General features: G+C 39.9%; 1 non-coding gene across 1 annotated transcript; it reads right to left on the reverse strand.

Annotated features, from left to right (window-relative positions):
• Window positions 1–259: 259 nt before the first annotated feature.
• Window positions 260–363, reverse strand: LOC117802849. Its single transcript, XR_004626366.1, has one exon. It is a non-coding gene; the product is annotated as a U6 spliceosomal RNA (small nuclear RNA).
• Window positions 364–13807: the final 13444 nt, after the last annotated feature.

Genomic DNA, 13807 nt, shown 5'->3' on the forward strand with positions numbered 1-13807 from the left:
ATCTTTGCTCTTAGTATGTTAACTTTTCATACTGTGACCTTGCTAAATTCACTACTAGGTCTAGTAAATGTTTTCTATATTATTAAGGATAACAATTGTCTACACAATCATGTCATCTGCAAGTATTGGCAGTTTTAATTCTTCCTTTCTAATCTCCATGTCTGTTCCTTGCCTATTGCACTTTCTTAAACTTCTACCAGAAGTGGTGATCCTAGCCTTTATAATTTTCCTAAAGGGAAAGCAACATCTCTTAGATGAGAAAAATGTGGAACTCCTCCTAAATATTCCAGCAATCCTTGTACAGAGTTCATGCTAGTTGTCTCCATACTGTTCTAATATTAGTATATATGTTGCCTTTAATGCAATTCCTATCAAAATACTGCCAGCGTCTTTCACAGAGCTAGAACAAACAATCCTAAAATTTGTATGGAATCACAAAAGACCCAAAGAGCCCAAGCAATTCCAAAAAAGAAAAACAAAACTGGAGGTCTTACAATTCCAGATTTCAGGCTATATTGCAAAGCTGTAATCATCGAGACAGTGTGGTACAGACACATAGATCAGTGTAACAGAATACAGAGCCCAGAAAGGGACTCACAACTATGTGGTCAACTAATCTTCAACAAAGCAGGAAAGAATATCTGATGGAAAAAAGACAGTCTCTCAACAAATGGCACTGGAAAAATTGGACAGCAACATGAGAAGGATGAAACTAGACCGCTTTCTTACACCATACACAAAAATTAATTCAAAATGGGTGAAAGACCTAAATGTGAGACAGGAAACCATTGAAATCCTAAAGAAAAACACAGGCAGAAAATTCCTTGACCTTGGCCGTAGCAACTTCTTATTAGACACGTCACTGGAGGCAAGGGAAACAAAAGCAAAAATGAACTATTGGGACTTCACTAAGATAAAAACTTTCTGCACAGTAAAGGAAACAATCAACAAAGCTAAAGGGCAGCCCCCAACGGGAAAGATATTTGCAAACGATGTATCTGGTAAAGGGTTAGTATCCAAAATGTATAAAGAACTTACCAAACTCAGCACCCAAAAACCAAATAATCCAGTTAAGAAATGGGCAGAAGACATGAATAAACACTTTTCCAAAGAAGACATCCTGATGGCCAACAGGCACATGAAAAGATGCTCCACACCACTCTTCATCAGGGAAATACAAATCAAAACCATGATGAGATACTGCTTCACACCTGTCAGAATGGCTAAAATTAACAATACAAGAAACAACAGGTGTTGGCGAGGATGTGGAAAAAGGGGAACCCTTTTGCACTGTTGGTGGGAATGCAAACTGGTGCAGCCATTCTGGAGAACAGTTTGGAGGTTCCTCAGAAAGTTAAAAATAGACTACTCTACGGTCCAGCAATTGTACTGCTAGGTATTTACCCAAAGGATACAAAAATACAGATTTGAAGGGATACATGCACCCCAATGTTTATAGCAGGATTATCTACAATAGCCAAACTATGGAGAGAGTCCAAATGTCCACTGACTGATGAATGGACAAAGAAGAAGTGATATACATATATAATGGAATATTACTCAGCCATCAAAAAGAATGAAGTCTTGTCATTTGCAATGATGTTGATGGAACTAGAAGGTATTATGTTAAGTGAAATAAGTCAGTCAGAGAAAGATAAATACCATATGATCTCACTCATATGTGGAATTTAAGAAAGAAAACAGATGAACACATGGGAAGGGGGGAAAGAAAAAGAGAGAGGGAAACAAGCCATAAATGACTCGTAACGATAGAGAACAAACTGAGGGTTGATGGAGGGAAGTGGGTGGGGGATGGGCTGGATGGGTGATGGGGATTAAAGAGGACACTTGTGATAAGCACTGGGTGTTGTATGTAAGTGACGAATTACTGTATGCTACTCCAAAAACCAATATGGCACTGCATGTTAACTAATAATTTAAATTAAAAAAATTAATATATGTGTTGCCGAAACAAGCATATATTTCCTCTGTAAGTCTGTGGCTTTCTTGAAGTCAGAACTTATGATAGAGACACCATTTTAATTCAGGTACCTAGCATAATGCCTCAAACATGTAAGAATTTCAAAAAGCATTCAAAAAGGATTAATTAAAAAGAAAGAAGATTGTTTTTAAGAGATAATTCTAATAAGAACATAGGCCCTTATTTCCCAGAGCATTTTCCATCCAACACTAGTTCTGAGAGAAGAAACTGCTTGTCAATTAAAAAAAAAATCACAAATACATTTGGGGATTTTTGTCTATGTAATGAGTAGACAATTTATACCTACATCTCATTTGTATAAAATTTTATATTTCTGTGTAACTAAGTTCCCTTATAATCCCCTTTTCTAACAATGGGTAGAAAGTAATAACGTGAACTTTCCAGGTACAGGTAACTCAATCTTTTCCAGTTCAAGATCTTTTCATTTAGGTAAATATTCACTCAATTTAAAGTTTAAACTCTCATTCAAGCAATTTTTCACTTTCAGATGATCTTGCACAATTTTCTTTCCAAAACAATGTCCAGAATTAGGGTAAAATTCTGGGCTTTCTCTTGTTGAATTCTGGTTGAGGTGTAGCTTGTCTCATCAAATTTTGGGCAGTGGCCTTCTTCTAACCACATCTACTTCTTAAGTATAACCTATTGCCTGTTCTCTCAGCAAAATCAAAAGTCTTGAGAGCCTCATTCTCATCCTCACTTCTGGATATTATGCGTCTCTTTGGTTTCTTTTCTTTTCTTTTTTTTTTTTTTGGTGATGAGTTTTATTTTTTTTATTTTTATTTTTTTTGTTAATAATAATTTTTTATTATGTTATGTTAGTCACCATACAGCACATCCTTAGTTTTTGATGTAGTGTTCCATCGATTAGCACTCTGAATCCTCTGCTTTTCAGCCACAACAACTTTCTGCTTTACTGTTTTTCATATGGGATCGCCTTGTCATTTACTACGGTGAGCCATAGCAGATCCTGTCTTATTTCTCAACTATTTGCATTTGTCTCAATGGGAGCATGGAAGAAATTTTTAATTCCTTCCACGCCAAATATCTGTCAAGGGAAATTTAATTGGCAAACTTCCCCTCTGTTTTCTGCCTAAATATGTGTACAGTCTTTTCTGTTCCACTGTGACCATCCCATATTGGCACACCAGGATCTTGCAAGTCAGTGTCCTTTCAAAGTTAGAGTTGGTAAAGGGAATGCACACACCCTAGGGTTTCAACTTCCATTTTAACTTGCCTGGGGTTTTTATCTCCCACTTCTGGCATCCCTTGGATGAAGACCCATGGAAATAGAGGCACTGTGTCTCTGAAGGATCAAGGCTGCTTCTTTATCCCCTACTTATCCCTCCCAAATATCTCCTCTTCCCCTCACGAATGTCATGCTCCTTTCTCGGCCTGGAAGGCATTCTTCATACACTACTGTTTTCTGATTAACCTCTCAACATTTTTTTTTTTTGGTAAAATTTACTGATCTATGATTCCATGAAGCCTAGATTTTGAAAGGTAAAAGATCTTTTGGAATGTATAAATCTATTCTCTTTCAATAAAGCTGGGATTTCAAGAATTTTTCAAGTCTTAGTGTTCACAGTGCCCTTTTGGAAGTTTGGGGTTAAATATTAACTCTTTCTCTTCAAATTCCTACTATCCTGTAATTATTCTAATTTTGCCTAAAGCACTAGGTACTACAAATTAAACAGCATGGTGATCACGGGTAATGCGGAGGAGAAAAGCATGTTACTATCTTCCTGTTACTCAGGACTTCTCAAAGCTTTCCATGTGCTGACAGAGTTTTTGGCTCCATACACATGAAGGGTATGGCCTAATGCATTTCCAACTTATCTGAACACAGATCATTTTTCTTTAGAGAACATCTGCCCAGACTAATATGCTGTCAGAAATACTCTGAGGTCCAAAAGGATACATTGCAAAGGAAAAACTGGAGCCGGGGATGACAGTTAAGAGGGTACATTTGTCCAGAAGAGAAGTGATGAACATCTGAACTGGAGAAATGGCTGTAGCCATGAGCCTGGACAAGTTCAAAAAATATTTAGAAAATGAGATTACATGATCTGGTGAGAATATTTATTCTAATAGAATCTTAGAGATTTCTATCTAACAATATGTTCTGTAATTTTTTAAATTTCATAAAAACACCTAGATGAAAACATATCTATATGAAATAGATGTTTATGAAGTAGATGTGGAAAGAAATCATATTTCGTTTGGGTTGACCTTGAAGGGAAATTTTCCTAAGATGCCGAATTATGTTTTATTCTGCCCCTCTTAGTTTATGAAATACACTAGAAAGGTTCCCTTTGACTTACTAAGACCTTTAAAAACAGACCTACCAATGGAATAAGAAAGACTGGGAAAAAAATCACCAAATGAGTAGCTCAGTGAAATTCTTGATCCAAAGCAATTTCAGTATTTTAAGCACCACATATTTTTTTAACATGTTGGAATATCCTTCACGGGCCTCCACTGATATATACTTTCCACTAACTAAGCCTAGTACAATGTGTTTATTGTAATGTGATGTGAACATAGGAGGGGAAAAAAGACAAATTTAGTCATAAACCGAATTAATTGATATTATTAAATATGGCATAAAACACTGCAAATATTTCAGGCTTAATAGAATAGAACTGAATCTTAAGAATAGAACTGGTGATTTCTTAACTGAAGACAAAACCATACTGCTATGCTTGTTTTTAGCAAAGACAGTGACAACTAGGGAGAAATTACTAATAAGGTATGCTCCAGAAAAATGGCCAATTCCTCCGTATCTTTCATATAGTGAGAAAAAATAATGATAATGGAAATAAACTGGGGAATATGGGAGATCGCTGGGGGAAAAAATGACCATACTTATGTCCTTTCCTCTCTTTTATCCATGTACCTTTGCAATGTGACTTTGTAGCTACTTGTGTGACAACGCAACGGAAATAACATCAAGCCATTTGCAAGCCTAGGCTTCAAGCGTCCTAGGCACTTCCACTCTCTAGACAGGAAGTCTTCTCAGCCTCCATGTGAGCAAATCTGAGCTAGTCTGCTGGCGGATGAAAGACCACGTGGAGCAAGGATATGCCATCTCAACTGAAGCCATCCTAGACCCACCAGCTATGATAATTGGCTGCAGCTATATGACTGAGACCAGCTAAGACCAGAACAGCCCAGATAGGCCCAACCCAAGCTGCTACTCTGTAGAATTATAGAATACACAAATAGTTGTTGTTTTTAGCCACTAAATTTTGGGGTGGTTTGTTACTCAGTAAATAATTCAATGGTTCAGATGGTTTCTGTCCTTAACTATTTAATCACCTCTCCGTATTCTACCTTTCTACTGTCTTTCTATTCTCAGTCTACCCACACGTTACCGTCAACTTAATTTCCTAAACGCTATTCATCCTCTTTTATCACTTCTTATTCAAAAAATGTTCAGGGGCTCCTGATTGCCTGTGTAATAACGTCTCAACCACTTTAACCTGGTATTCAGGGCCTTTTGTGGTTTCTCCACAACCTAAAATTTGAATCTACGCTTCTGCTGCTTTTCTCCATTCACCCTCAATTTTGTCAAGATGAGTGATAGTGTCCTAAGTCACTGATGAGACGCCATTGATTGAATAGTTCATCATTCATTTAACACGCATCTTACTCCATAGCCTACTGGATGGGAAGTTTTTTTGAAACTGACTCTAAGATAATTCATGATATTCTTGACATTAAAATATAAAAAGATAATGTAACTGAGATTTAAGGCAAGAAGCCTCATTTTTTTCCATGTGTCTCATGTGTCCTGCCTCTTGTCCCTACCTAGAACAATTCCCTCTGCTTTGTGTACTCCAGTCTGCATGTTCAAATTCTAGCTATCTAAAAATCTATTCAAATGTCCCCTCTCTTAGAAATCCTTGAGAACTTTTCTCTTCACTGAGTCAGATGTAATCACTCCTGCATGAACTCCCCTAGAAAATGATTAGAACCACTCATAGGCACTTGTCACTTCCTACTCTGTACTGGCAAATTCTTTTCATTGCTTTAGATTGTCTTCAGTTGAGGGCAATTCAGCATTTATTGAATATTTCACACCCTCTTTTTGTAATGCCAACCCAAACTTCTAAGTTAAATGTCTATTGGGTATGACACTACATATTTGTTAAGAAAGTAACTCAATGAAAAACACACAAATAATAAACCTTGGGTTTCTAACACTTCATTTTTATTCTGTCACTAAGTAACCATGTGACCTTAAGCAATTTACTTAACCTCCGAGGTCTGAGGCCTCAAATGACATAACAGATGAGATAACGCATGTGTGAAAACTCTTTATACAAACTATAAACCATAACATCAGTTCGAGGTATTAGCATTGTTTCCTATTCTGAGAAATGAGGCAGTTGAACCTGATCTGTTTTTTTTTTTTTAATGGTCTTTACAAGTAGCATTCCACGATGACATGCTTGAAAGTTGTTGCTTTTTCCTTAAGGGTGTTGGCTCAAAGTGTGAAGTGACTTAAAACCCAGTGATAGAACCTGCCTCTTAGAAAGTTTCTCTTGGTAGCTGATACACTAGTGAATATCCCCAGTGTGATTATCATTCCAGACAGCGCTGCACCGTGGGGACATGTTGAATGAGACCAGGAGCATTAGGAACCAGTGCCCATCAGGCCTATCCCGGGCACTCTGAGATCAAAGGAGCCATTCTCACAAAGAAGAAGGTAGGGGTGATGATGGCAATATAAGTCACCTGAGAGTTTCATTCAAAACTTCTTTTATTAGCTAAAACTTTTATTAATAAAAGTAGATTTAAAACATATTAAGAGTTCAATATTTTAAAGAATCACCTCTCAGAAACAGGCATGTGGTGACTGGTGTTGGTGTAATGATACACCATAAATAATACGAGCACCACAGAGTGTCAAGCCCCACATCTCTACATTGCGATGGATTTTCCAGTTCAGTTCAACACTGTTCAACTCAATTCACTTTGATTCAATTTACATTTGTTTCAATTCAAGGTAGCATTATGATATTGTGGAAGGAAGGTTGGCTTTATCTCAGATCTTAGAATTCACAGACTCCAACGCAGACTACTGTTAGTACGCCATTTGGCAATTTACCCAATCTCTCTAAACCTTAATTTCCTCATCTGCAAAAAAGGGGATAATATTAGCCACCTCATAATAGATATAATATCCCCAGCACAATGATCGCATCATCTTCCTCCTCCTTCAACTCATGTCAGTTCAATTTGACTTAATTCAACAAACATCAACTATTTATCAACTGCAATGCTGAGACATAACAATGAATTTTGGTAGCATCATTGCAAATGTGGGCTTCTGAGAAGGCTCTGCAATTCAAAACTTTATCCCTAGGAAAATTTGTGTAATTTGATTAAGGAATGAGGTTGTAATGGACAATGATACAGATGCATTTAGTATGGAACAAAAAGTGAAGGTTTACTTTGAGATTCCATGCCTATGAATACATTAGGTGTTCAGAAAACTCACTAAGAGATATCTCATTGTGGCAGGTATTAGAATCTTAACCAAGACTTCCCAATTCTAATGGTGAATTCTGACTTGACAGGAGATGTTAGAAAGTTTTCTATCAGCTCTGAATGTTAGTACATTCCTTCACTTAGGAACTTAATTACTCCTAAGCACCAATTCAACTTATCGCATGTTATAAGTAATTTATAGCATACATATATAACCCATTCTCCTGACTTTTGATTATAAAGCACAAGAAATTTGCAGATGTTCAAGGGTGTTTTAGAATATGTTATGGTATCATAATGCACAGTCCCAAAATCTCAGCAGCTAAACATAGAAGGTTTCTTACTTGCTCCTGAAAAGTCTGTTATAAGCTGGTTGATGCTTCCAGGCAGTTGTCCTCCGTGTGATGATTCAATGATCCAGGCTGTTGTTGTTCTGTCATCTCAACAAACAGACTCCATGCTTTCCGATCAAGAAGAGATGGAAGAGACTGGAGAATTATGTAGGGGCTTATTCCCTGCCTCCATTTCAGAGGGACACAGGTCAGTTCTGCTTATGTTTCATTGGCCATTAGTAGTCACGTAGTCCTGTCTTACTGCAAAAGGACCGTGAAACTTTGACTCTCATATGCCCAGAAAGAAAAGAATGACCAGATATTGATGCTTTATTACTATATAATTCAGTGGGAAGGTCACAGAGGAAAGCCTGATGCTTTCTCTGTGAAAAATCTGATGTCTTGGCATACCCTACTTTCCAATAAAAAATGAATAAGTCTCCTTGAATTTTAGGAAGACCATTGTCTCCCATAACCAGGTCAGGGGACATGGCCTGAATGGAAGGCTTGCAAGGATGGACTTTACTGATCGCCCTTGTGGTGCACTTAACTCTGTTCAGCCACTGCTGCAATAATCAGTCCTACATGGGCTTTGATCAGCTTCACTCAGATGCAACCTTACTTTGCAGCTTTGTCACAGACTATTCACCATGCCCTGGATTCTCTTATGCTGTAGCATAGGATACCTACAAGATCCCACTCAGAACCCAAAAGTGTGAGTGAAGTCAGGGATTAATAGACAGATTATTCCCTCTTTCATTCCCTAGGCAGCTAGGTCTGAAATGCATTTCATTTGGCTCCTCAGAAAGTCCCATGGGATGAACAGCGGTCACATTGTAGAAGCCAACTTGTTCACGCATCCTTATCTTAACTTTTCCACCTTTCCTGTTTCACTCTGCCTATCCCCCATTCTGTTTCCTCATATTACAATAGGGGGAACCTGGGCTAGGACTGAGTATAACAGGACAATTTTTAAACCTTGACACTCCTCTGTACTCCATAATACTTAATATATAGACCGGTAAGGGGTGGGTCTGATATTGTGATTTATAAGAAGAAATATATATTTGGTCTTCATCCCCATTTTTGGCACAGAGTTCCTAAAATCCTTAGCATTCCCAAAGTGATGAGAGCAGAAAAGGTGTCTTTGTTATGTTGATGGTGACTTTTGGATCCCACCTAAAAATGGGGAATGGTTGCCAGGGTTGGAACTTTCAGTGCTACTGGGGAGGGAACAGGGCTGGAGGTTGAATCAATTGCCAATGGCCAATATTGTGATCAATGGTGCCTACAAACTGAAGCTTCCATAAACACCGAAAAGGACAGGGCTCAGGAGCTTCCTGGTTGGTGAACACCAGGAGGCTGAGGGAGAGTTTTCTGCTCAGAGAAGGCATGACAGCTCCATGGCCTTTCCCCTTACCTTGCCCTATGCATCTCTTCCATTTGGCTCTTCCTGAGTTATATCCTTTCATAATACACTGGTCATTTAGTAAGTAAAATGTTTCTCGGGGTTCTGTGAACTGCTCTAGCAAATTAATCAAACCTAAGCACCTAGCATGGGGGGGAGGGGTCTTTGGAATCTCCAATTTATAGCTAGTTGATCAGAAGCATAGGTAATGACTTAGGGTTGCAACTGTCATCTGAAGGGCGGGGCAGGGTAATCCTACAGAACCCCTTAACCTGGGGGATTTTATGCTTTCTCCAAGTAGAGAGTGTCCGAACTGAGTTGAATTCAGTTAAACTGTAGGAAACCAAGCTGGTGTTGGGGAAATGCTTGGGTGGTGTGAGGGAAACAATCTCCCCATATTGGAACTGGTACCAGAACCATTTTAGTGAGCATTTGCATAAGGGGTCAATGAGACTCAGAAGAGACTGAAATGTCCTTCCTCTTGGGCTTCAAGGTTATTAGAATGGCTGATGCATCAAGATGGCCCAAGCGAGGTTGGTCAGCAGCAGAAGACACTCAGGATTCCTAAAATAATGGTAGAGGTGGGTCGTGGCTGTTGACTTGAGCCAGGATTGACCTCAAGGTAAAGGTGAGGTTGGAAATGTCATCTAATGTGGACTTTGTGAACTTGCTTGAGATGGGCTAGCTGGGCCTATGAGTGCAACTAGGCAGCCATAAAAATGGGATCCCAGTCATAAGGCAGTGTGGGCCACCCCAAGGAAAGGTACTTGTTTCCTGCCTGCCCTGTAAGCCACTGCTGAGCAGCAAGATCACAGTCAGGGAGTGTTGGCCATCAGACATCCTAAGGCCTATGCTGGGTGTAATCCCACTTTCTGCCAGAGATTCTGGAAACTAGACCTGGGCCTGAGAACAGAACAAACTGTGTCAACAGCAATATCAGAGTTGCTGCTGTGTGGATGGAAGCATCCTTACCCCAAAGCGGGGAATTCACGTGAACCAGGGCATCAGAGCACTGGAAATAGATTAAGGTAGAACTGATCCAGGAAGAAGAGAGACTTGTGTGTGATAGCCAAGATGGAAGTGGGATTGTGAAATGAGTCCTTTAGGCTTTAAGTAAGAATAGCAGACAATAAGGCAGCACCATGGTCGAAGACATCTCATGACCCAAGTGCTACGGGTTCCTGGCAGGTTTCTCATCCTTCTGGTCCCTCAAAGGTGGGGGACTAAATCTGTTTAGGCACAGCTTTGTGAGGGTTTAGATTTCTTGACTTTGGGCTATTGTGGTTTTGTGCCATGTTAACTTAGCTAAACTGGAACTACATTCCCCAGACACCCCCTCCCTTTATGGCTCCAGACTACTGTTGGCCATCAGAAATGTCCATGAAGTCCTCAGTTTGCCTCTCACAGTCCATAGTCTCTCATGTTTCATTCCCCCCTCTGATTCAGAGGGGAGGGGGTGGGGGAAGGGGATAGCCTGGTGATGGGTAGTAGGGAGGGCACGTATTGCATGNCTGGGAAGGTGGAGGTGAAGATGCAGTTGTGGTTCAGCTGGAAGGCTGGTACAGGGTCAGCAGCTGCAGTTCATGCATCGTCACAGGTGCCAGCTCACCTGGTTGGTGTACAGCAGCAGCCTAGCCCATTCTCTACCACCTCCTACCAGCTCTCCTCCTTTGGCTTCTCTGACTCCTGGCCAAGAACCTGTCCACTTCCACAATAATCGGCTGGCAGCTGCTTCAGCAGGTGACCCACATTAACAAAGTCAGAGGCTTCGAGGTGGTGAGACAGCTCCATGGGTTCTGCCTTAGCCACATGGATTTCAACTTNAAGATGCAGTTGTGGTTCGGCTGGAAGGCTGGTACAGGGTCAGCAGCTGCAGTTCATGCATCTTCACAGGTGCCGGCTCACCTGGTTGGTGTACAGCAGCAGCCTAGCCCATTCTCTACCACCTCCTACCAGCTCTCCTCCTTTGGCTTCTCTGACTCCTGGCCAAGAACCTGTCCACTTCCACAATAATCGGCTGGCAGCTGCTTCAGCAGGTGACCCACATTAACAAAGTCAGAGGCTTCGAGGTGGTGAGACAGCTCCATGGGTTCTGCCTTAGCCACATGGATTTCAACTTGCACTTGCCCTCGCCCATTTCGCAACCATCCTTCCTTTTCCCCTGTCAGCCCTCCTCATTCCAGACAACAGCCTGGCAAAAAACAATAGCTCTACATAAACTGTCTTACCAGTCACCAGAATTTTACATGGTAAAATCCCTATGATAGGGGCGCCTGGGTGGCACAGCGGTTAAGCGTCTGCCTTCGGCTCGGGGCGTGATCCCGGCGTTGTGGGATCGAGCCCCACATCAGGCTCCTCCGCTATGAGCCTGCTTCTTCCTCTCCCACTCCCCCTGCTTGTGTTCCCTCTCTCGCTGGCTGTCTCTATCTCTGTCAAATAAATAAATAAAATCTTAAAAAAAAAAATCCCTATGATAAGCTCCTTATTGGCCATCACTCCCAGGCAATTTGCTTCTGATCAAACACTGCCTAATACCATGGCCAAACACAAAGATTTCTGTTCTACAACTTTGGGCCAGAGCTGTTTCAACACGTTTTGGCCTGATTTCACTTGTACTATGTACAATATGGGTGGGAAAGGGGGAGATCGGGGTGGGAATAGTGATTTGCAAGAGAGTTCTCCAGAGGATGTCACCAGTTTTACCACAACAGCACAACTAAGTCACAACATTAAATCTGTGCAGGGAAGAAACAAGGGAAGAAAATGAATGGAGCAGTCAAGGTAGAGACAGGAGAGCATGCACTTCCGTAGGGGAAGTAGCAAATCCCTCAAGCTGATTCTTATCAGGTGAGAAAAGACACCCAATATCGCTAGATTTGATTTTCCTAAAAAGCTGGAAATTCAAATTCTTATACAAAATTTCTCAATTTTAAATGTTTGCAACAACAAAACCAAAAGCTAATGACTTTTTAAAAAATCAACGGTTAAACCTAACAAATCCTATCTATGAGTCAGATTTCGCCCAGGTTAATCATGAATTCCATGGCCAAATTTCCCAGTTGCGAAGCCATATTTAATCACTTATGAAATGTGTAACCTTGGCCAAGTTACTTCTATACCTTGGTCTTTAAAGTATAAGATGAATAGCACTAATCGCATAGGATGTCTACAAGGATGAAATGAGTTACTAATGTATTTCTTTGTTTCTAAGACACTGCTGAATGTAGAATGAACCATTATTTTACGTGTCTCCAAGAAAGAAAAGATGGCTGGTAATTAACCTATGACACAATGTCTTCTTATCACTTAGAATTGTTGTTTTATAATTATTGAAGGAGCTCTTTCAGAGTTATTTTGACATCAATTTTTATCACTTATCATATAAATAATGGCACATATATATAGGAAATATAAGTGAAATAATCAAGTTTGGTCTTCTTAAACCCTCCACATTATGAGGCTGACAACTAAGAATTAGCTTTCAGCTTTGTGCTTTTCCTCTAAGTGTCATCCTTGCTGCTATTAAGAATGCTGGCAATGCAATTTCTTAAAAGAGAACTCCACCATTGTCTCCAGAAATTTCTTCTACGTTGCTGACACCAATGGAGAGGATTTGATCTAACCAGAAGATGTCAAAAGCAGAATTTTCATACAACAGAAAGATATGTGTGATTTTTTTTTCTTTTAATGGTCCTTAAGTTAAAGATTGTTGGCTAAACATTCAAACGATTTCAGGTTTTGGTTGTTCACCAGGAATAACAAAAAAAGTTTGTGCATCTACAGACATTGGCAACTACACAATAACTGTTGTTTGGCTGAGAGTGACTGTCAAAGAGGCATTGATTGTAAGATATTTTCCTACATGTCAAAACATAAAGAAAAAAAGTGTACTAAATTTTGTCCAATAGAGTCTTTGCAAAGCTTGTAGGAGAGTGTTTAATAAATAAAGGTAAATAAAATCAAAACACCGGGGAAAAAGCTAGCATTACTACTTGAGTCTCAGTTCTATCTTGAATTACTTCTATGACCTTCCTTAAGACATTAATCTTTTCATCTAGAAAGTAGGTGTAATCTGAGTTGTACTGAGTGCATGTGACAGTATGTAGGCGAATGGATGGTCATGTGTAGAACGTCATGGTTATGTCAATACAGTGGGTCAGAGTCTCTGAGGGTTGGAAGAGACAAACTTGGAGAAAGGAAGGAGCACAAAAGGGTTCACTGATTGGTCTCTTTGGGAAGAGCAGACTGAATCAATACAGTTCCTTAGAAAAGTAAAAATAAAAGACCCATAATATTGGGATTTTTAAAAGTAATCTCTATGCCCAATGTGGGGTTCAAACTTATGACCCCAAGATCAAGAATCGCATGCTCTACCAACTTAGCCTGCCAGGTGCCCTTACCCATAACACTGGTTTTGACAACAAATGTAGCTTGTTAAAGACAAGAACAAAAAGAAAAACTTTATCTGAGAAGAGAGGAAATAGCAGAGACATTTGCCTAAGTCAGACATCGTGATTGGGAGGTCTTAGATGGCTCGAGTCCAAGTTATCTGCCTGACCCAGGACATCT

The sequence above is a fragment of the Ailuropoda melanoleuca genome, chromosome 6 (assembly GCF_002007445.2).
Source record: "Ailuropoda melanoleuca isolate Jingjing chromosome 6, ASM200744v2, whole genome shotgun sequence".
Classification (NCBI taxonomy): Eukaryota; Metazoa; Chordata; class Mammalia; order Carnivora; family Ursidae; genus Ailuropoda; species Ailuropoda melanoleuca.